Source organism: Lynx canadensis, chromosome C2 (genome assembly GCF_007474595.2).
Source record: "Lynx canadensis isolate LIC74 chromosome C2, mLynCan4.pri.v2, whole genome shotgun sequence".
In the NCBI taxonomy this organism is placed as follows: Eukaryota; Metazoa; Chordata; class Mammalia; order Carnivora; family Felidae; genus Lynx; species Lynx canadensis.
Genome location: NC_044311.2, coordinates 127,549,569 through 127,575,140, shown reverse-complemented (window position 1 = coordinate 127,575,140; position 25,572 = coordinate 127,549,569).

Sequence of the window (25,572 nt, the reverse complement as noted above, 5' to 3'; positions counted from 1 at the left end):
TGCCTCCAGGGAAAATAAGGAGTGTAGTACATTTCATAGTGTAAAATTTGAAACTATCATAGGAAATCTAAAACAAAACAAAACAAACAAAACAAAACCAAAAGCAGAGATTCACTCACCAACTGTTCGGGAAATGGAACCAGCAGCACACAATTAGGTTGGGATCATCCTGATCTCTCAAAGTTTATTAGAACAATGGATGCATAAATGTATCCCAGGGACTGAATGTTCCACATGAGTGAGAAAGCTTGATTAAGGACATCCTAGAACTTCTCTAGTAGGACACCTGAGGGACAGATGGACCCACAACCGCAAGAACCTGAAGGAAACCCTGGGATTGCGGAAGCAGCTGCACATCATCAACAGATAAATATGGACCACTATTAGAGGAACTGCAAAAGAGAAAGGCCACCAGGAAATCTGTAAAGATCCTCAAAAGTAACTTTTTAAGAAAGGAGTCAGATTTAAACAATGGTCAGGCTTAAAGTACATGAAGCCAACTCGCTACAGGACACTTCTAAGAAAGGATTTCATGACTCTTTTATCTACTTATCTAGATGGAAAATATGAGGAATAGAAAGGACACCAATCACTCTCTACACCCCACCTGTTCATTCAGTGAAGTGCTTTGTATGGAAGCAGCCCTGAGCTGAAGAAGAGAAGATCTGATGTTAAAGCAAGTCCAAATTTTTGATTGATTTAAAATGGAAATCATAACTGCTTACAACTTACAGTGAGAGAAGACTCTAAGTCAGCTATTTCCTCAGAGTGAGAAGATAAGCCAGTAGGCTACCAGAATTTTCTTCTAGGGCCAGGGGGAGGTCATCCCCACTGGATCAAGGTTAAAATAATTATATGTTTTTATTATCACACAAATTATTTTTGCCCAGTGGTACTCAATAAGATATTACATCACCTTTACAATAATGTTGAGAAAAATTGTCTAATGGTATGCAAAATATTCAAGGCTTTTGTTAAATACAAAAAAAAAAAAAAAAGCAAGCTGAAAGGTCTGAGAATATGCCATTCCAAAACGTAACTCTTTGGCATATAGATTATTTTGAGCTAAAGACAATCAGGAATCAGCAGGCTTAGGAAAAACTATTTACCTCCCCCTGAAAAGAGAATATAAAATGTCTCCTCCTGGAGGTGCCTGGGTAATTCAGTTGAGCATCCGACTCTTGATTTCAGCTCAGATCATAATCCCAGTGCTGTGGGATCAAGCCCCACATCAGGAAACTGCTTAAGATCCTCTCAATCTCTCCCCCTTCCCCCCACCCCACTCATGCATGTTCTTTCTCTAAAATAAAAAAAAATAATAATAATTAAAAACAATAAAATAAAATTTCTCCTTTTGTAAAGGAAGTTTGCATTAATTTTTTTTTAAGTTTATTTATAGATTTTGAGAGAGAGAAAGAGCACACAAGCTGGGGAGGGGCAGAGAGAGGGAGAGAGAGAGATACCCAAGCAGGCTCTACGCTGTCAGTGTGGGGCTAGAACTCACACAACATGAGGTCATGACCTGAGCTGAAACCAAGAGCCTGAGGCTTAACCACTGAGACACCTAAGTGTGTCCCAAGTAACTTTACATTTATAAAAGACATTTCCATTTTAAAGATGCCCCCTACCAGGAAGATAGCAACTCCCTAAGACAACTGTCCTCTTTGTCTGAGAGATGCTTAACTACATAACAAAACATTCCTTATTTCCTGTATATTTCCTCATCTCATCTTTCTGAAACTTGCCTCTTGCATGCAGATTTTCCTTGGTTTAGCCTAAGATAGTATACAAGCCTCAATCATTTGGCTACCTCCCTGAGTCTTTCTGAAACTGTTTTGAGTATATATTCTGTACATGCCTGTATATTCTAAATTATTGGCACTGAGCTTTTGTGCAGTTGTAAGGAAAATACCATTTTCTACAGGTTTTTAAAAATTATATTTATTTTTTGTTTTACATTTTTATTGAAGTATAATTAACATACAATGTTATATTAGTTTCAGATGTACAATATAATAATTTAACAATTCCATACATTTCTCCCTGCTCAAGATAAATGTAATCTTAATCCCCTTTATCTGTTTCACATATCGTCCCTCCCACCTCACCTCTGGTAACCACCAGTTTGTTCTCTGCATGTAAGAGTCTGTTTTTTTGATTTATCTCTTTTTTCTTCATTTTGTTTCTTAAATTACACACGAGTGAAGTTATACAGTGTTTCTCTTTCTCTACCTAATTTATTTCTTGTAGCAGTCTGCAACCTAGATCCATCCATGTTGTTGCAAGTGGTAAGATCGTATTATTTTTTATGACTGAGTAATATCCCATTATATATATATATATATAATATACCACATCTTTATTCATTCATCTATTTATTTATTTTCTTTATCTCTTTTTAATGTTTATTTATTTTTGAGAGAGAGAGAGACAGAACGTGAGCAGGGGAGGGGCAGAGAGAGAGGGAGACACAGAATCTGAAGCAGACTCCAGGCCCTGAGCTGTCAGCACAGAGCCTGACACAGGGCTTGAACTCACAGACTGTGAGATCATGACCTGAGCCAAAGTCAGACGTTCAACCGACTGAGCGCCCAGGCACCCTATCCATTCACCTATTGATGGACACTTGAGCTGTTTACATGTCTTGGCTGCTGCAAATGCTACAAAAAATATAGGGGTAGATATATATTTTTGAATTAGTGTTTTTTGTTTTCTTTGGGTAAACACTCAGTGGTGGAATTGCTAGATCATATGATAATTGCATTCTATATAAAATATAATTTTCTAAATTTTTATTTATTTATTTTGAGAGAGAGAGAGAGAGAGCGTGGGAGAGGGGCAGAGAGAGAGGGAGAGAGAGAGTCCCAAGCAGGCTCCATGCTACCAGTGCAGAGCCTGATGTGGGTCTAGAATCCACAAACCTGAGTCAAAATCAAGAGTCACGTGCTTAACTGACTGAGCCACCCAGATGCCCCTATCTAAACTATAGTATTTAAAGCGCACACTCTTAGAAAATTGATCTGATATTTATGAACTCTTTTGAGCCATTTCCCCATTTCTGTAATTTTCTTGGTATTTGGGCTATTTCTTAAAGTTATCCTATACAATATAAGGGATTTATATTTTTAAGATGCTTTATAGTTTACAGAAAAGAGATTTCACATAAAGTACCTTTATAACAATCCCTTGAGGTATGCAGGTTAAGTAGCACCATGTTATTTACATATGGGCTTAGAGAAAGCAAATAAGTCTACCAATGAGTAAGAACAGGATATAGACAAAAACCTTCTGAATCTAAATTAATGTACACTTGACCCTTGAACAATGTGGGGGTTGGGGTGCTGACTACTTCCACAGTGTTAAATAACTTTTGACTCTCCAACAACTTAGCTGCTAACAGCCTACTGTGAACTAGAAGTCTTTGTGATAGCCTAAATAGTATACAAATACACGTTTGTATGTTGTATGTACTGTAGACTGTATTCTTATGATAAAGTAGGCTAAAGAAAAGAAAATATTAAAATCATAAGGATGAGGAAATACACTTATAGTACTGTACTATATTTATAAAAAAATATGTATGTATAAGTGGACGCACAGCTCATACCTGTGATGTTCTCAAGGATCGACTGCACTTTTAGGTAGAGTACATTTTCTGTACTTTCTAATTAAGTTGTATTCAAAAGGAACATTGCATCTAAGAATGTGCTCACATCCATTGCCACCATCTATCTCATATCAAACAAATCCAAAATATGCAAAAGTAAAAAATTATGTAGTTTAATACAAAGACATTGACAGAACTATTAAAATTTTACCAAAAGTTCTTGAGATGTAATATCTATGAATTTTGAAATTAAATATAAAATATATATGAATAAGGAGTATGTAATACAATATATATCTAATATATAAAATAAATACCCATTACATAGAAATGCCAGGAATGGGAAGTGGTTTTCACCAATATTCTCTTAATGGGGGTAATAATAATGCTTTGTGATGAGGAAGCATAAGGCAAGCTGAGGGCCAAGCACGAGCTGTCACCACCCCACCCCCCTCAGGAGGGGTATATGTGATATTCCTCAGGCACTCCTGGCTGCACAAAGACAAAGGAAAGGGAAAGAAAACAAGTTAAACTGACACAGTCTCCATCAGTTTACGAACATCTTAGTAAAATTACAAGAAAAGGACAAACTTAAAAATAGTCTAATCTCCAAGAACTCCCTACTGTCTTAATGCTAATGCTTTGCTATAGGGAAAATTTTTAGCTTGACCATAGCTAGGCCTCCAGGAACCTGTGAGTCTCCTTTAGCATATGGAAATCCTTTAAGAAACTTCCTCTTGATTTTATCTCCCCCAACTCCACAGTATACAACCAGTCACTCTTCACAATCCCAATGCATCTCTTTCTGCCCATGGGTCCTGTCCCTGTGCTTTAATAAAATCACTTTTGCACCAAAGACATCTTCAAGAATTCTTTCCTGGCATCAGCTCCAAACCCCATCATCACTCCCAAACCTCATCACTCTATATTTCAAAGAATCCACTATTAAAGAAATTGCATATACATACATATACATATATATACACACACATATATACATATACATATATATATATATATAAACACCAGTGAAAACTATATTAATAATCAATCTGTAAGTTAAAATTAATTTACTCAAGGTATATATGGGAATGATTTGTAAATTTTATCAATAGACTATAGGATTTTGCCACAACATGAAGCCTCTTTGTTATCGCTAGATTTCTCAGAAATGTTGCTAGCAACTCAGGTAAGTCAGAATAGCTTCAATGTGCATTGTCAGATGACAAGGTCACTATTCAGATTTGACCCTAAGCTCAGGCTGCTTCAGACCTTAGGACCTATCTGCCTTTTCTTCTAACAGAAAACAAACAGGGCTTTCCAACTAAGTTAAACTCAAGAGTGTGCTGGGTGGGATGGGGAGTCATCACAGAAGACATCTGATTGAGTGAGATAGCAGTAGGAGATGTTTACACAAGAACAGCATGGTTTGTCCACCCTACCCCCAAGTTGTACAGACCCAAAAGGAAGCTTTGCTCACAGAAAGAGCAATCTCAAAGCTCTTGAAGGGGATCAGGATAAGCCACCCCAAAATATGCCATTTTGCCATAGAATTATTTTGAGCTGAAGTCATTTGAGTTCCTGGAATTCCTTATCTACCTAAAAGCAGAGCCTCCCAGAAGAACTCAGTTATCATAAATCTCCTTCCCAGGAACAATTCTTATCAAAAATTCTTCTTCCCAGGAACAATTCTTATCAAAGAAGACTGAGCCACACCCAGACAGACATTGTCACAAAAAATTATATCTCCCATATATTTTCCTAAAGGCAGGATTTAACTTTCTAAAAAGTCATTTGCATTTTCATAAATGACTTTTTGCCCCCTCCTTTCCCCATCCTAAGTTGGATATATAGACTCCAAGTTCTCACCAGCCCCTTTGGGTTATTCATCATTGCAATGTCCTGTGTATATGTAAATATGCACTATGCATGGGGTAATAAACTCCTGCTTGTTTCTCTTTCCTTATCCTGCCTTTTGGTAATCTAATCTATAGGGCCTGAACCAGAGAACCCAGGATGGATAGGGAAAAAAATAGTTTTTTGCCTCTCTTATACTCTTTACAGTAATTCCCAAGAAATCATGCCATTCTCCCCTAAATTTGTCCTTAGAATGTATACGCCTCACAGTTTCTTTCCGAGGAGTTTATTTTCTTTTTTATCTTTCAAATGGTGATAAAAACAGATTCTTTGGATAATTATGGGAGTTCTATATGAAGCAATGTGTATAAATGGTTTTGTTCTGTAAATGTAAAAGGTATGTTTTTGCTTTGTTATTATTATTGTTGCTGTTATTTTTCTAGTACTATAAGAAAACTGTGTGGTAGTTAAAAACAGACCTCTTTAATCAGACTACTCAGAGCAGAATCTTGACTCTATCTTTCTCTAACCATGTTGCCTTAGGCAAGTTATTTTATCTCTCTCAGCTTTTTCTTCATCCATAAAGCAAAGATGAGATTACAACTCTCCTCCTAGGGTGAAATTAAGTGAGCAGTACAGGAAGAGCATTCAATAACTGCTAACCAGTTACTGAAATGTTAGTATTCACAGCTGAAGCTGCTAGCAATCCAAGCATGCTTCTTTACTCTGGGCCCACTAAGCCTGACTAGAGTAATGAACCTGGAAAGGGCAAGTAGCCAAGATCATGTGTAACTAGTGCCCTCTTGGGATCAAAGAAAAGAATCAAATTTGTTTTTGAAACTTACTGAAGAATTTGGAAAAGGAAGAAATTTGAAGAAGTGGAAACACTAATCCCTCAAGAACTCTTGATCATGGACCCCATTGGGGGTGCAAAATGCTTTGGAGGTTAGTGAGCTAGATGGATTAAATGGAAAGTTCTTTTTTGGTCTAAGAAAATAAATCATTTGAATGGATTCTCAGGGTGGTTTTCATAAGGGTGGGAAAGTTGATTTGGGTTGTGCTAAGAAAAAGAAAACAAAATTTACAACCACAAAAGAGAGTGCAAAAATCCAATACTGGCATAAGGAAACCAATGGTGTAAATTGCTCATAATTCAGCTCTTCTCACATCATTCAACCCAGCAGGACTGAAGACAGAAATGGAAGTTGCATCCTTCCTTCCTTCCTTCCTTCCTTCCTTCCTTCCTTCCTTCCTTCTTTTCTCCCTCCCTCCTTCCCTCCCTCTCTTCTCCCTCCCTTCCTTCCTTCTAATTTACTGCTGTTTTTCCATTTTGATTTATCCACCTCTTAATCTGAATAGCATATCCATAATTTATTATGCTACTACTGGGCACTTTTTGCTTAAGATCTGATGGGATCTTTCTACTTACTAATAATTTAATGTGAGTTCATGGCTTTATTTAATCAAATCTTGATAGAATCAGTGATATTTTTTTTTTAAAGAAAAGAAAAAATATTTTTTTTGTGCTTTGCTCTTTCAAACAGTGTCCACAATTTTTAAATTCCTTTGCTGTAATTTTTTTCATTTTTCCTTATAGAAATTGCTACCTATACAGCATTTATATAAGATAAAGTAAAAAAATGATTTAGTGCATGTACTCTGTAACTGTAGGACTGTAACATAACAGGATAAAGTTGTTTTTAAAATATTTGTTTTAAGGGGCACCTGGGTGGCTCAGTTGGTTAAGCGTCTGACTTGGCTCAGGTCATGATCTCATGGTTTGTGAGTTCAAGCCCCACATCGGGCTCTGTGCTGACAGCTCAGAGCCTGGATGGAGCCTGCTTTGGATTCTGTGTCTCCCTCTCTCTCTGCTCCTCCCCCACTCATGTTCTGTCTCTCAAAAATAAATAAACATTTAAAAAACCTTTAAAAAAATATTTGCTTTAAGCATTATAACAATAGCCAAATTATGGAAAGAGCCCAAAGTCCATCTACTGATGAATAGATAAAGAAGATGTGGTATATATATATACAATGGAATATTACTCAGACATAAAAAAGAATGAATCTTGCCTTTTGTATTGATGTGGATGGAGAAAGAATGTATTATGCTAAGCAAAATAAGTCAATTAGGGAAAAACAAATGCCATATTATTTTACTCATTTGTGGAATTAAGAAACAAGACAGATGAACATATGGGAAGGGTGGAAAAAGAAAAGAGAGGGAAACAAACCACAAGAGACTCTTAATGATAGAGAATAAGCTATCAGTTGATGGAGGGAAGTGGATAGGAGATGAACTAAGTGGGTGATGGGTACTAAGGAGGGCACTTGTTGTGATGAGCACTGAGCATTGTATGGAAGTCACTGCATTCTACTCCTAAAACCGATATTACACTGTATGGTAACCAAACTTTAAATTAAAAAGAGCTACAAAAAAACAAACAAAAAAACAAACAAAAACAAAAAAACAAAAAAACCAGTTCACAGAAACATAAAAAAATAAAATAAATAAAAATAGTTGTTTTAGTATAGTAATGACATACAGGCAGAATGAAGAACTCAGAAATAAATATACATATGTGTATATATATATATATATATATATATATATGTATAGTCAACTGATATTCAACAAGGGTGGCAAGAATATATTATGGGGAAAGGATAGTCTCTTTGTTATGGGTAGGAGAGTCTATGTTGTGTGAATGGAGGTCTCAGTTCTTGGATTCCCCACGAAAATGTTTACTACATAGGATCTGTGCTGGAATAAAGACAGCCAGAAGGAAAGTAGCAAGCACAAAGCAAAGTCAAAGTACACTCTCAAGGTGGAAGAGCAGGCAGATTCTCAACGTGGAACACGTCCCCTAGGTAGTTTGGGGATCAGATATTTGTTGGGTCTTTCTGGACTGGTAGCAGCTGGGAGGTACAGTGGGTTGGTCTCTAATGGAGGCTGCTTCCAATCATTTTGGGGACTCCCCCCATAGGTTGGAAGGGGGAGTTTTTGACCCTATAAGGCTTGTACCAGAACCATCATGGCAGCCTTTCTCCAAGGTGGGGCACTGTATCTGCAACGAAAATGTATTATAATGAGTCTAAGGGTTACTCTGAAGCAAAGGTGGAAGAGGAGATTGCAAGTTCTGCACCTGTGGCTCTTGGTCTGTCAGCCCCAAGGTCTTAGAAGCCACAAAGTTACGGTGTTGTGTCCCTGGGCTTTCAAAGTGTAACCTACTTATCACCATCCTTGCCTCCAGCTCAGGTTTCTATCATTCTCCACTCAAGGATTTGGAACTCTGCCTCGGGGTATTCCTTCCACTGCTCACGTCTAGGTTCTTCTAATATCTTCAACAAGAAGGTGTTGAAAAAACTGGATATCCACATGCAAAAGAATTTAATTGGTATCTTATATGACAGGATACACAAAAATCAACTCAAAATGGATTAAAGACTTAAATGTGAGATCAGAAACTATAAAACTCTTAAAACAGAGGAAAACTTTTTTGACATTGGCTTTGGCAGTGATTTCTTAGATATGACACAAATATCAGAAGTAACAAGACAAAAATAGACAAGTAGAACTACATCAAATTAAAAAGTAACGAGTATAGCATATGTAACAAGAATGAAAAGGCAATCCACAGAATAGGAAAAAATATTTGCAAACCATATATCTGATGAGGGGTTAATATCCAAAATATATAAAGAACTCACACACCTCAACAGTAAAAAAATAAAAATAAATTAAAAATAATTTTATTAAAAACAGACCAAGGACTTGAATAGACATTTCTCCAAAGAAGACATACAAATGGCAAACAGGTATATGAAAATATGCTCAAAATCACTAAATGCAAATCAAAACACAATATTACCTTACACCTGATAAGATGGGTATTATCAAAAAAGCAAAAGAGAATACTGGACTTAATGTTTTACATTTTGTTGGAAATATAAACTGCTCTTTAAATATATACTTAAGTTCGCCTATATTTGAATTACATAATTTGATAAATGAAACAGAAATATATTTTTGCAATACTTTTGTTTTGGAATGTTACATCATCACACATACATTATTACAGTAAGAACTCTGGCCTTTAGAAAAGGAAAAATATATATATTATACATATGATCATATATATAAGTATATATAAGTATGTATATATAAGTATATATAAGTATATATAAGTATATATAATATATATATTTATATATATATTTATTTACATATATTTTATATATATATATATATATATATATTTTTTTTTTTTTTTCCCTCTACTCTTAGGTTTAATAGCTGGGGACTGTGAATCAAACCGATAAAAGACAAATTAACAAGAGAAAAAAAAACAGTTTTAATTACATAAGTATGCATAGGAATTCACAAAGGAAAGTCACTGCAGTGACAGTCTGGGGCTTTTCCACTGCCATATCTCCCTCCTGCTGGGCAATATTACACCACATTTTTCTTTCCTTTAAATTACAACTCATGGATCATCTCCTTTGTAAGAACCCAACAAACTCATCTAACCCCTTCTTTATGCAAACAAGACTACCTCCTGATGAGGGAGCATAAGGCAAGCTGATACCCTGCAAACCATCTGCCACCCCCACATGTGGAATATGTGTGTTATTCCTCAGGCACTCCTGGTTGCCCAAGGACAAAGGAAAGGGAAAGAAAACCAAAGGTTAACTGATAGAGGTCACAGTCATGCAGGACATAAATCCCCATCAGTTTACAAATACCTTAGTAAATTACAAGAAAAAGGCAATCTTATCAATAGCCTAATTTCCAGGAACCCCCTACTGTCTTCATAATTGCTTTGCTAGAGGAAAACACCACTTTCGCTTGACCACAGCTAGGCCTTCAGTAATCTGTGAGTCTTCTTTAGCATATGGAAATCCCTTTAAGAAACTTCCTTTTGCCTTTACCTCCCCCAACTCCATAGTATACAACCAGTCACTCTTGACAACCCCAGTGCAGCTCTTTCTGCTAACAAGTCTTGTCCCCATGGTTTAATCACTTTTTTTTTTTCTTTACTAAAGAAGTCTTCAAGAATTTTTTCTTGGTTTCGACTCTGGACCCCCGTCACTCCAAAACACCATCACCTCCAACCCACTCTCCCACTTGGTGTTTCTAGGGCTGTGCAGCATTGATGATGTAATGGTGAGCATAGCTGCCTTCCATTTGGTGTTTCTGCATTTATAATTATACTTTTCACTGAAGCAGGGTGTGTCCCTTCCTTGTCATTACAGTGTGAATTCACTAAGGTAGAGACTGTACCTACCCTTTATTGAACATCTCAAATGTATAGTTAACATGCACTCAATAGATAATGGCTGACAACTGACAGCCAGAAAAGTGCAAATTTCAAATAGCAGCTTAATTTTTTTTTTCCCTGAAAGCCTTTCATAAGAGTATGAAAAGACTCAGAGCCTAAAAAAAGAGTACACTAGAACTGGGAGGGAAAATATTCAAAAGAAGAAGTATAAACACAGGACATTACCTGTAAGCCTCCTGTGCTCTTGAAAAGTTACTTCTCATGTATTTGTAGGGGCAGAAAAATTGTCCCCTCCCTTCTAGGTTCTTTGGTTGGGCAAATAATGAAGATCAACAGGAAAGAAATTAATTTCATATTATGAAAGCCCCACAGAAAGAAGAGACCCAAAGGTAATCAGGCAGTTGAGGACTATAGGTCACATCCTGAGCTAGGGAGAGAGATAAGGGCCTGGGGCTTCAAAGGGGTGGAGGGCAATTTACAGGACAGTAAGTAAAGAAGACATTTGATAATTCAATGTTTGCCCTGATACAGGGGTAAATTTTTCAGATTAAAAAAAAAGTTATCTCTGGTAATAGCTCTCTTTCTGGACCAGACCACCCATCTAAATTTTTTTAGTCAGTTTAGGGAGAGGTAAATGTTTGTTTGTTTGTCTGTTTGTTTGCTTCTGACTCTGCTAAGTCTTGACTGCTTTCAGCTCAAAATTAATACACATGTTGAAGTGACACATTTTGGGGTCACATGTTCTGCTTCCTTTCATCACTTTCTTTTTCTGGAGTGGATATTTGGCCCTCATCTGAACTCTTTCTGTTGACCCACTCCTTCCCAGAAACTACTTTTCCTATATGTCTATTGTGTGACAGCCATCTTCCCCCAGGTTTCAGGTAGTCCACTTGATAGATGTCCTGTGGTTTGTGTAGGTCTTCTTTTTTCTAATAATTTCATTACTCTTACCTTTGAAAAAAATTCTACACATCCATAAATATACATTTTTACCTCATTTTTTAAGTCAGCAAATGAGCTTGGTCCTAAAGAATATTAAAGACCTTTCCTCTAAAACTTGCTGCATCACTGTAATGTTCAGGTTACTAGTAAAGAATTGACATTAAAATAGGAAATCAACAGCTAAATTTGGATAAAGGAGATAAAATGGAGAAAGTGATGCAGCTAGGGATATAAAACCAGGAGTGCTAAGCCAAACCCACCAGTAACTAAGAAAATCAATAGGGAATTCATGGACCAGACTTGCACACTAAGTCAGAGCAAGAGCTGCAATACAATTAAATGTAGAGAACAAGTTGATTTGGGCATATAAATATGTGTACGTGTATTTCCACATAACTGTAATCTGGCTGTCTGTTTTACATGACTGGGTTCCCAGGAATTCCTGACCAAAAAATAATGGTATTCAATCCCATTGAAATAAATTTCTAGACTCAAAATGGAACCCCTCTTGCCCAGGTACCATGTTCACAAACCAAACTTTCCTATTCCTATAAATGCTCCACTCAACCAGTATGTCAGGTCATTCAATCTCCAAATGTCAAGTGGTGTCTGAGCCCTGGCCCTTGTTCCTTCTCACCACAAAAAAGGTTGACTGTGTGGCCCCAGCCAACCAGATATTTTCTTTTTTTCTCACAACTTTACTCTCTATCTTGTAAAAGCTTCCTGCCTTTTGTCCCATTTGCAGGTCTCCAAGTGGAGACTGTCCACTCAACAAAGTGTTGAACAAAGTTGTTTGTATCACCTGAATTGCTTTCTTTAATCATTTTTTACCAATGCACAGATGTGTCTTTTTCGATGTTAAGAAACTAATAACATTTATTACATGGAAAAACAGCAAGTCCTTGAAGGTGAGGAAGACAATTCATCTTTAAGAAGTAGTAGAATGTAATGGTTAAAAGCAGAGGTGGATGGCAGTGGTGTGCCAGAGCCAGTTCAAAGTGCTTGCAAGAGCTAATGGTTAAATACTGAGGAATTCTATGAGCCAGTGGTTAAACCCATTCATTGCTTGAAATCTGCTATAATGGAAGTATATACACCACAGAAATGGGCAAATGTTGCCAACAAACACTTTCTTAGAAAGCCCATTTACCAGGTGTTTGATCATTTGGGAACTGATCCAAGATAAACCAGCTTTCATGGGGAAAATTAGGTAAATAAACTATTTAAGTCATTTGGACCTCAGTTTCCTCACCTGAAAAATGGATACGGTGATAATAATGATAAACCCTGTCTCAGACTATTAATGGGAAAATATATTAATTATCATCTGTTTTCTGCCTGGATGCTTCACTGACAAATATTTCTCCAAATTTCTGCTATTCCTTTAGAGTATGTTTACTTTCATGAGGAACAATAACCTTTACCTAATTAATTACATTGATAATGATAGTATTTCAAATTGGATATTTTGAAAACTTAATTATGCCTTCCTAATAACTCTCCAGTTATATCCCATATCTGTCTCTCTACATAGGACAGTCTTGAATTTGGGTATTAAAACTCAGAAAGACTCATACAATTTAATTAGATAGCACTGTCTGCAAAAATATTTTAGTGGTATATACATATTAAACACTAAGTTCCAACTAAATGCACAATTATATTTTACTTTATTATTTTTTAATGTTTGTTTGAGAGAGAAAGACAGAGAGAGAGAGAGGGAGAGCATGTACACATGTGAGGGGAGGAGCAGAGAGAAAGAGAGGGAAAGAGAGAATTCCAGGCAGTCTCTATCAAGGACCTGATGCGCTATATATATACATATATATTGAGTCCATATATATATATATAATGAGTCCATATATATATATATATATATATGTATGTATTTGAGTCCTATCTTCATATATATGAGTCCATATATATATATATATACACATATATGTGTATATATATATATGTGTGTATATATATATATATATATATGTGTGTGTGTAGTGTGTAGAAAGCTGAAATTTGAACCCAGATCAGACAATTCAAAAACTTATGCTCTTAGACTAAGCTAAGATATTGAAATCTAAACAGCAGTAGCCTGCAAGAGGATGGAGAAGGACTGAATTGGCTGGACAGTAGTAAGAGGAAACTTACTGGGTTAATGATGTAGGAGAAGAAGAATAATTTTCTCTGCACCCTTCTGAGTTCCTAGCTGAGACTCCTTAATAAAAGACAGATTAACAAAAGAAAGAAATTTATTATTATTTTTTTTTATTTTTTTTTATATATATGAAATTTATTGACAAATTGGTTTCCATACAACACCCAGTGCTCATCCCAAAAGGTGCCCTCCTCAATACCCATCACCCACCCTCCCCTCCCTCCCACCCCCCATCAACCCTCAGTTTGTTCTCAGTTTTTAACAGTCTCTTATGCTTTGGCTCTCTCCCACTCTAACCTCTTTTTTTTTTTTTTTTCCTTCCCCTCCCCCATGGGTTCCTGTTAAGTTTCTCAGGATCCACATAAGAGTGAAATCATATGGTATCTGTCTTTCTCTGTATGGCTTATTTCACTTAGCATTACACTCTCCAGTTCCATCCACGTTGCTACAAAAGGCCATATTTCATTTTTTCTCATTGCCACGTAGTATTCCATTGTGTATATATACCACAATTTCTTTATCCATTCATCAGTTGATGGACATTTAGGCTCTTTCCATAATTTGGCTATTGTTGAGAGTGCTGCTATGAACATTGGGGTACAAGTGCCCCTATGCATCAGTACTCCTGTATCCCTTGGGTAAATTCCTAGCAGTGCTATTGCTGGGTCATAGGGTAGGTCAATTTTTAATTTTCTGAGGAACCTCCACACTGCTTTCCAGAGCGGCTGCACCAATTTGCATTCCCACCAACAGTGCAAGAGGGTTCCCGTTTCTCCACATCCTCTCCAGCATCTATAGTCTCCTGATTTGTTCATTTTGGCCACTCTGACTGGCGTGAGGTGATACCTGAGTGTGGTTTTGATTTGTATTTCCCTGATAAGGAGCGACGCTGAACATCTTTTCATGTGCCTGTTGGCCATCTGGATGTCTTCTTTAGAGAAGTGTCTATTCATGTTTTCTGCCCATTTCTTCACTGGGTTATTTGTTTTTCGGGTGTGGAGTTTGGTGAGCTCTTTATAGATTCTAGATACTAGCCCTTTGTCCGATATGTCATTTGCAAATATCTTTTCCCATTCCGTTGGTTGCCTTTTAGTTTTGTTGGTTGTTTCCTTTGCTGTGCAGAAGCTTTTTATCTTCATGAGGTCCCAGTAATTCACTTTTGCTTTTAATTCCCTTGTCTTTGGGGATGTGTCGAGTAAGAGATTGCTATGGCTAAGGTCAGAGAGGTCTTTTCCTGCTTTCTCCTCTAAGGTTTTGATGGTTTCCTGTCTCACATTTAGGTCCTTTATCCATTTTGAGTTTATTTTTGTGAATGGTGTGAGAAAGTGGTCTAGTTTCAACCTTCTGCATGTTGCTGTCCAGTTCTCCCAGCACCATTTGTTAAAGAGGCTGTCTTTTTTCCATTGGATGTTCTTTCCTGCTTTGTCAAAGATGAGTTGGCCATACGTTTGTGGGTCTAGTTCTGGGGTTTCTATTCTATTCCATTAGTCTGTGTGTCTGTTTTTGTGCCAATACCATGCTGTCTTGATGATTACAGCTTTGTAGTAGAGGCTAAAGTCTGGGATTGTGATGCCTCCTGCTTTGGTCTTCTTCAAAATTCCTTTGGCTATTCGGGGCCTTTTGTGGTTCCATATGAATTTTAGGATTGCTTGTTCTAGTTTTGAGAAGAATGCTGGTGCAATTTTGATTGGGATTGCATTGAATGTGTAGATAGCTTTGGGTAGTATTGACATTTTGACGATATTTATTTTTCCAATCCATGAGCAGGGAATGTCTTTCCATTTCTTTAAATCTTCTTCAATTACCTTCATAAGCTTTCTATAGTTTTCAGCATACAGATCCTTTACATCTTTGGTTAGATTTATTCCTAGGTATTTTATGCTTCTTGGTGCAATTGTGAATGGGATCAGTTTCTTTATTTGTCTTTCTGTTGCTTCATTGTTAGTGTATAAGAATGCAACTGATTTCTGTACATTGATTTTGTATCCTGCAACTTTGCTGAATTCATGTATCAGTTTTAGCAGACTTTTGGTGGAGTCTATCGGATTTTCCATGTATAATATCATGTCATCTGCAAAAAGCGAAAGCTTGACTTCATCTTTGCCAATTTTGATGCCTTTGATTTCCTTTTGTTGTCTGATTGCTGATGCTAGAACTTCCAGCACTATGTTAAACAACAGCGGTGAGAGTGGGCATCCCTGTCGTGTTCCTGATCTCAGGGAAAAAGCTCTCAGTTCTTCCCCGTTGAGGATGATGTTAGCTGTGGGCTTTTCATAAATGGCTTTTATGATCTTTAAGTATGTTCCTTCTATCCCGACTTTCTCAAGGGTTTTTATTAAGAAAGGGTGCTGGATTTTGTCAAAGGCCTTTTCTGCATCGATTGACAGGATCATATGGTTCTTCTCTTTTTTGTTGTTAATGTGATGTATCACGTTGATTGATTTGTGAATGTTGAACCAGCCCTGCAGCCCAGGAATGAATCCCACTTGATCATGGTGAATAATTCTTTTTATATGCTGTTGAATTCGATTTGCTAGTATCTTATTGAGAATTTTTGCATCCATATTCATCAGGGATATTGGCCTGTAGTTCTCTTTTTTTACTGGGTCTCTGTCTGGTTTAGGAATCAAAGTAATACTGGCTTCATAGAATGAGTCTGGAAGTTTTCCTTCCCTTTCTATTTCTTGGAATAGCTTGAGAAGGATAGGTATTATCTCTGCTTTAAACGTCTGGTAGAACTCCCCTGGGAAGCCTTCTGGTCCTGGACTCTTATTTGTTGGGAGATTTTTGATAACCGATTCAATTTCTTCGCTGGTTATGGGTCTGTTCAAGCTTTCTATTTCCTCCTGATTGAGTTTTGGAAGAGTGTGGGTGTTCAGGAATTTGTCCATTTCTTCCAGATTGTCCAAATTGTTGGCATATAATTTTTCATAGCATTCCCTGATAATTGTTTGTATCTCTGAGGGATTGGTTGTAATAATTCCATTTTCATTCATGATTTTATCTATTTGGGTCATCTCCCTTTTCTTTTTGAGAAGCCTGGCTAGAGGTTTGTCAATTTTGTTTATTTTTTCAAAAAACCAACTCTTGGTTTCGTTGATCTGCTCTACAGTTTTTTTAGATTCTATATTGTTTATTTCTGCTCTGATCTTTATTATTTCTCTTCTTCTGCTGGGTTTAGGCTGCCTTTGCTGTTCTGCTTCTATTTCCTTTAGGTGTGCGTTAGATTTTGTATTTGGGATCTTTCTTGTTTCTTGAGATAGGCCTGGATTGCAATGTATTTTCCTCTTAGGACTGCCTTCGCTGCGTCCCAAAGCGTTTGGATTGTTGTATTTTCATTTTCGTTTGTTTCCATATATTTTTTAATTTCTTCTCTAATTGCCTGGTTGACCCACTCATTTGTTAGTAGGGTGTTCTTTAACCTCCATGCTTTTGGAGGTTTTCCAGACTTTTTCCTGTGGTTGATTTCAAGCTTCATAGCATTGTGGTCTGAAAGTATGCATGGTATAATTTCAATTCTTGTAAACTTATGAAGGGCTGTTTTGTGACCCAGTATATGATCTATCTTGGAGAATGTTCCATGTGCACTCGAGAAGAAAGTATATTCTGTTGCTTTGGGATGCAGAGTTCTAAATATATCTGTCAAGTCCATCTGATCCAATGTCTCATTCAGGGCCCTTGTTTCTTTATTGACCGTGTGTCTAGATGATCTATCCATTTCTGTAAGTGGGGTGTTAAAGTCCCCAGCAATTACCACATTCTTATCAATAAGGTTGCTTATGTTTATGAGTAATTGTTTTATATATTGGGGGCTCCGGTATTCGGCGCATAGACATTTATAATTGTTAGCTCTTCCTGATGGATAGACCCTGTAACTATTATATAATGTCCTTCTTCATCTCTTGTTACAGCCTTTAATTTAAAGTCTAGTTTGTCTGATATAAGTATGGCTACTCCAGCTTTCTTTTGGCTTCCAGTAGCATGATAAATAGTTCTCCATCCCTCACTCTCAATCTAAAGGTGTCCTCAGGTCTAAAATGAGTCTCTTGTAGACAGCAAATAGATGGGTCTTGTTTTTTTATCCATTCTGATACCCTATGTCTTTTGGTTGGCGCATTTAATCCATTTGCATTCAGTGTTATTATAGAAAGATACGGGTTTAGAGTCATTGTGATGTCTGTATGTTTTATGCTTGTAGTGATGTCTCTGGTACTTTGTCTCACAGGGTCCCCCTTAGGATCTCTTGTAGGGCTGGTTTAGTGGTGACAAATTCCTTCAGTTTTTGTTTGTTTGGGAAGACCTTTATCTCTCCTTCTATTCTAAATGACAGACTTGCTGGATAAAGGATTCTCAGCTGCATATTTTTTCTGTCTAGCACACTGAAAATCTCATGCCAATTCTTTCTGGCCTGCCAAGTTTCAAAAGAGAGATCAGTCACGAGTCTTATAGGTCTCCCTTTATATGTGAGGGCACGTTTACCCCTTGCTGCTTTCAGAATTTTCTCTTTATCCTTGTATTTTGCCAGTTTCACTATGATATGCCGTGCAGAAGATCGATTCAAGTTACGTCTGAAGGGAGTTCTCTGTGCCTCTTGGATTTCAATGCCTTTTTCCTTCCCCAGTTCAGGGAAGTTCTCAGCTATGATTTCTTCAAGTACCCCTTCAGCACCTTTCCCTCTCTCTTCCTCCTCTGGAATACCAATTATGCGTATATTATTTCTTTTTAGTGTATCACTTAGTTCTCTAATTTTCCCCTCATACTCCTGGATTTTTTTATCTCTCTTTTTCTCAGCTTCCTCTTTTTCCATAACTTTATCTTCTAGTTCACCTATTCTCTCCTCTGCCTCTTCCATCCGAGCCGTGGTGGTTTCCATTTTGTTTTGCATTTCATTTAAAGCGTTTTTCAGCTCCTTGTGACTGTTCCTCAGTCCCTTGATCTCTGTAGCAAGAGATTCTCTGCTGTCCTGTATACTGTTTTCAAGCCCAGCGATTAATTTTATGACTATTATTCTAAATTCACTTTCTGTTATATTATTTAAATCCTTTTTGATCAGCTCATTAGCTGTTGTTATTTCCTGGAGATTCTTCTGAGGGGAATTCTTCCGCTTGGTCATTTTGGATAGTCCCTGGCGTGGTGAGGACCTGCAGGGCACTTCCCCTGTGCTGTGGTGTATAACTGGAGTTGGTGGGCGGGGCCGCAGTCAGTCCTGATGTCTGCCCCCAGCCCACCGCTGGGGCCACAGTCAGACTGGTGTGTGCCTTCTCTTCCCCTCTCCTAGGGGCGGGATTCACTGTGGGGTGGTGTGGCCCGTCTGGGCTACTTGCACACTGCCAGGCTTGTGATGCTGGGGATCTGGCGTATTAGCTGGGGTGGGTAGGCAAGGTGCATGGCGGCAGGGGGGCAGGCTTAGCTCGCTTCTCCTTAGGTGATCCACTTCAGGAGGGGCCCTGTGAGCGGGAGGGAGTCAGATCTGCTGCCGGAGGTTTGGCTCCGCAGAAGCACAGAGTTGGGTGTTTGCGTTGAGCGAGCAATTTCCCTGGCAGGAACCGGTTCCCTTTGGGATTTTGGCTGGGGGATGGGCGGGGGAGATGGCGCTGGCGAGCGCCTTTGTTCCCCACCAAACTGAGCTCTGTCGTCCGGGCGCTCGGCAGCTCTCCCTCCCTTTGTCCTCCAGCCTTCCCGCTTTCTGAGCAGAGCTGTTAACTTATGACCTCCCAGACGCTAAGTCGCGTTTGCTGTCGGAACACAGTCCGTCAGGCCCCTCCGCTTTTGCAAGCCAGACTCAGAGACTCTGCTTGGCCGGCGAGCCGCCCCTCCGCCCCGGCTCCCTCCCGCCAGTCCGTGGAGCGTGCACCGCCTCGCCGCCCTTCCTACCCTCTTCCGTGGGCCTCTCGTCTGCGCTTGGGTCTGGCGACTCCGTTCTGCTAATCCTCTGGCTGTTTTCTGGGTTATTTAGGCAGGTGTAGGTGGAATCTAAGTGATCAGCAGGACGCGCGGTGAGCCCAGCGTCCTCCTACGCCGCCATCTTCCCTCCAATCCCAGAAAGAAGTTTATTAGCACGTAAAGCTCATATATATACATGAGAGATACCCAGGGAAAAATTAGTAACTTCCCCAAAGTGACTTAGAATTCAGGTTTAAATACCATCTTAATAGGGAATGGGGGAGGAAAAGATTTTTAGGAAAAATGAATGGGCTCTAAAATAGATAAGAGATATGATCATTTATGACAGTTTGTCTAGGGGTGTGGTATCAACTTCTAGTCTCTTCTCCTGTGATATGAGTCAGTTTTCCTATTTAATGAAATTTCAGGGAGAGAATTCGTGACAACTAAGTTCCTTTTTGAGGATTTATCTTTAAGCAGAAAGCCTCTCTGCATTTGCTGCTTTTCAAGTGTCCATAGCTAAAAATAATCAATATCATAAAGTGGCATATTTTGGAGTGTCATGTCCTAAATCCTACAGTCATAATTTGGGATGGCATATTCTGCTACTTTTCAGTGAAAATGTTCTGCATATTAATTGGAGTTGTGGTTACATGGCATATATAGGTCTCAAAATTTATCAAACTATACACTTAAAATTTCTGTACTTTGTCAGATTACACACTTAAAATTTGTGCATTCCGTTGTATATAAAATATATCATTCCAAAACTTTGTTATTTATGCTACATAGTTTTCTTATTCCAAGAAGTCCTAGTAGTTACCCAAATAATGGCTCTCTCTTACTATTTTGTTAGAGCAGTGACACTAATTTTGAGGTTGATGTTTACTTATGTTCTCAAGTTTGTTTTTTTTTCAATATGTATAGATCTCCCTTCTAGAATGGACTCCCCAGTAGCATATGTTTAACTTACTTTCCTCTCCAACAGTGCCTCATTATTTATAAACCCATAGACAAAAATAATATGTAAGGGGGGGGAGAACATTTTATATATTTAGTATCTTCTTACTCAAGTCTATCTATTTTAGCTGGTGAATAAAGTATTAACGGGAAATATTTTTTATGTTTTCAGAGGAACCAATATCGTTAATTTAGGATGAAAATAATTTGCAATAATTTATAAAGAACATTTTATTTTCTTCCTTACTGTGATTTTAACTGAAAATGTGAAGTTTCCCCCAGACATGCACACGCGCACACACACACACACACACACACACACACACGCATGCACATATATAGATACACAAAAGCAGAGGTTGCCTTGATGGGAGAATAATAATTCTTCATACTGTCTTCCATTTACTTATGAAATAACAGTGTGCAAAAGCCATTGCTTTTAGATGTGGCCCTGAGTTAAACATAGAAAAATGGTCATTTTAAAGCCTGAGATGTGTCTTTGTTTAGCCAAAGGAAGGCCATCAAAAAGCAGGTGATCCTGCTGCTTGAAAATAAAATGCAGCATTAGGCCTTACGTTTCATGCACCTGTAGATTTTTATGCATAGTTGAGAAATGGGAAGGTAACAGCAACAACAAAAAGGTGGGTGGTGTCTACAATATTCCCTGTAAAAATATTTTCCTACATGTGACAAGGGCTTAAAAGGATTACATGGTATTTAGGAAAAGGATTCTGTTTAATCTGAATCTATATTTTGCTGTCTCTGGGATTTAACGTTTGTTGTTGGGAGAGTTAAATTGTGTGTGCATGTGTGTGTGTGTGTGTGTGTGTGTCCCAGGCTACTAGAAATTAAGAGGACTAGACAAGATTTGCATTGACTAGAGTAAATTAATGAAGTCAGAACTCAGAGTACTAAATTTCATCCTGGACCGTATTATAAAAAATAATAATATCACCATTCCTACTCTATTCCATGTATCCTAGAATTAATAACTTAGACTTTGGGTTATACACTGCTGATGGTTATTTTGTCCAGAGGTTTTTCAAGTGGAGAAAGGAAGATTAAACCTAGAGCAAAACCAGCCCCTATATATTCCCTTAAATCTTACAAGGAAGAGATGGATATTTATAACACAGAGCTTTGAAGAAAGGAAGTGAGAGGACCTTGGCAAGGCTCTGATCTAGGATATGTGTCTTTGAAATGATCACTTCCAAACTATTTTCCCTTGGATTCCGGAAGCAGACTCACCTGGTCGGTATGCAATTACCTCCACATTTTGATTGTCTTTCTCTTTCAGCAACTCTCAATTCTTCAGTTGGGTCTGATGTACTTGTATAGTCTTGTACAGTGGTGGTGTGCAGAATTAAGGGAAGAAACAGTGAAAGCAAGTGTGGGGTATTGCACTTCTGCCCACTCACTCAGGGAATTTAAAGTAAATTTCCAGTTTATCAAAAGCAGAAAAGGCAGGCATACCTAATGCTGGACCTGGAAATATTTGGCAGAATTGCACATAAAGTGAGGCATAAATCAGGTTTCAAAAGGCCCTTCCTTCCCAGATATACTAAAGAAAGATTACTTTTGAAGGTGAGGGGAAAGATAATGCTAGGGTTACAGCTCTAAATAAATAAATAAGTTAAATATACAATATCTCTGTCCCTTTAATAAAATCTCAAATCTTTTACTATACTTTGTCTCTAAATGATGGAATCAAAGATACAACTATGCAAAAAGGCTTGTCTGCAATGGGTTATTCTCCTTAGGAATATCCAGGTAAGCCAGGGTGGTCAACTGAAGAAGTGTAGTTGACCCTTGGACAACACAGGTTGAAACTGCACAGATCCACTTATACACAGATTTGTTTTTCAATAAATATAGTACAGTACTGCAATGTATTTTCTCTTCCTTATGATTTTCTTAACATTTTCTTTTCTCCAGCTTACTTTATGATACAAATACAGTATATAATAACATATAACATACAAAATATGTGTTAATCAACTGTTTATGTTATTCGTAAGGCTTCTGGCCAATAGCAGGCTATTAATAGTTAAGTTTTGTGGGAGTCAAAAGTTATATGTAAATTTTTTGACCCTGTGGGAGAAAGGGGTGGTCACTGCCCCTAACTCCTGCATTGTTCAAGGGTCAACTATAGTTGTATACGTGAGATATTCAAACAGAACCTGGGCTCATGTTATTGTGCTTATTCAAAATATAAAGTGTCAGTATTGCTACCATTTTATTTTTATGACATGTCATCTGACAAGAAAATGACATCCTTTCAACTCAACTGAGTTGAATGAGCATTTGAGCCATACAAATGTATTTTCCATTTGAACTTTTTATTTCTTTATTGTTTCAAGTGACTTTGGTTTTGCTGCCCTTTATATAGGCATAATTTTCATTCAGGGGGGGGAAAAACTTTATATATTCATGGTCAATTTGTATTGCAAAGAAACCAATAAACCTCTAAAAACCTATTATCTTCATAGAGAAGTTGAGAACATGTTGTGTGCATGGCATTAAGCATCTTTGCTCTCAGCTTGCTGATAATCTAGTTAGGGAAGCAAGAAAAAAATAACAAGATAAAGAAAAGTGCCAGGCAGCTTAAAAACATCTTTCAAATAAATGTATTTCTCTTCTGCAGTATATAAAGAAGCATGCTATGCATTGTAAAATATTAAGAGATTTAAAGGTCCTTCCTTTTAGAACTTTTCAGGCCAATGAGGGAAAGATGTGAAGAATCTGAGTGCAGACACTGGTTTAGGAGAGAGAGAATATGAAGAAGACTGCTAGTGACCCTCAGATTTAAAAAGCAAAACATTGGTTTTATTGAGCTTCCTTGAAAATCCTTATCAAATATCATGTGAAGAAATCCTTCATATGTGTCTTGATATGGACAAAGCCAAATGAATACTAACAATTATAGCTTATATTTATTGAGCATCATCCACACGCCAGGCACTACATTAGCACTTTCACTGCCTCTCTGACCTACAAGTGCTACATGCTTCCTGCAATTACAAGAGGCTCTCTGAAGAACCTCTTAATTGCTTTGGGAGAATAAAACTCTAGACCAACATGCTCATTTTCCAAAGAATCTAAAAAGTGCCTAAGTGGAAGAGAATAGCAAATGAAAAGCTAAATTAAAAGTATTTGTCCTAAATTCCTTAAGGATATCACAAAGTCCTGTAGAACACAGAGGGGATTGGACTGGGCTGACCACAAAATGCTTCAATGACAACAAAGCATGGAGTTGATCTTTGAATGATGGGTAGGATTGAAAGATGGAATCATGGAATTCCTTTTAAGAATGGCATTTTCAAAGGCTTTGAGAGTTGGGACGAGAAGAGTCAAGAATATTTAGCAGTTTTTATAAAAGTTTTGATGTCAATTTCTACTTTAAATCTGCAATTTTACCTTCTATGTGTTCTTGCACCTATAATCCTTCAGTTTCATCATCTTTAAAGGGAAAAACACTGATGTTATAATCTTTTATAAAATTAAATAAAATATTTAGCCAAATAGCCTACCATATGCAAGGACTTTTAAAAACTAAAAATAATTGGTAAATGAGTTTATCTCAGTTTTTATCTGTATTCTAACAATCTGTATTCTAACAATCACACAATAGTGGGGGAACACCAGTATAACTTATAGTGATAATATTCCTTCAAGATTATGTTGACTATTTGAGGAGAGGCCAAGATGGTGGAATAGCATGGAAGATTTTTTTGCGTCTCTTGTCCCTGAAATACAGCCAGATCAATACTACACCACCCTGCACAACTAGAAAAATGATTTGAGGGTTAACACAACATTCTGCATATCCTGAACCAGAGAACTAAGCAGGTAAGCAGCACAGAGATATGAATGGGGGAGAGAGAAACAGCAGAGGGCAGGGAGCTGTTTTTGCCTGCAGAGAGAGGGGGGAGATGGAAGGAGAGTACAAAAGCAGCTGGAAGGAAAAGAAAGAGTACACAGGAGACTGAACAAAAAAGCGAGAAAGGAGAAAGGAGAGGGTTTAAATTCCATTAAGACTCTATAAACAGAGGGAGTGCAGAGTCTGAAACTCTGCAGTGAATACCTGGTGGGGCTCTGGTGGGAAGGATGAATCCCTAGGAACATAGAGCGGTTCTCAGGCCACGTGGGGAGAGGCGGTTCCCTGCTGGGAGGACATTTGGTAGAGGCTGTGCAGCCATCCCACACCAAAGGTCGCAGCAGACCCTGCAGAACACCCACATTTGTGGGTGTTGGAACAAAGATGTTAAGGGGGAGGCCTGGTGCCAGATGTGTGTTGTGATTTTCCATAATCCCTAAAACACTGCTGCTATATGATCGTGTGAACTTTTTCTGGGGCAGGCAGGCACCCAGCTGCAGTCTCTGGGCATCTGCCTCAGCACAGTCCCATGAATGTTCCTGGGGGCAGGAGGCACCCAGCCATTGTTCAGTGAGAAACTCCCCCAGAAGGTCTGAGCAGGTCAAAGGTGCAGTCCCTCAGAAGTGAGGGGGTGGGAAACATAGCCACATCTGAGATAAAACTAGGGAAGGATGTGCTGCCTGGCAACCTGACAGTCTGGTTATGGACAGTGTGAAAGTGGGGAGTGGATGGAAGCCAGAGACAAAGGAGAGGTGCATGATTGCTGGTCGAGGAGAGCACAGAGTTCTGACACTAGAGACTGGGCAGCTGGGTAATGCCATTTTCACCTCTCCTACATGTGCACATGTACCACTACAATCAACCCCAGTAAGCTAAGCAGCGCCATCTATGGAAGAATGAAGCCATTACACTAAGGCCTGCCCAACTGGACCAACCTCACTCTTCAGGAACACCACAAGTCTCTCTGCCTGCTTAGCTTATAGACTATAAAGTGCTTCATAGGTTGACT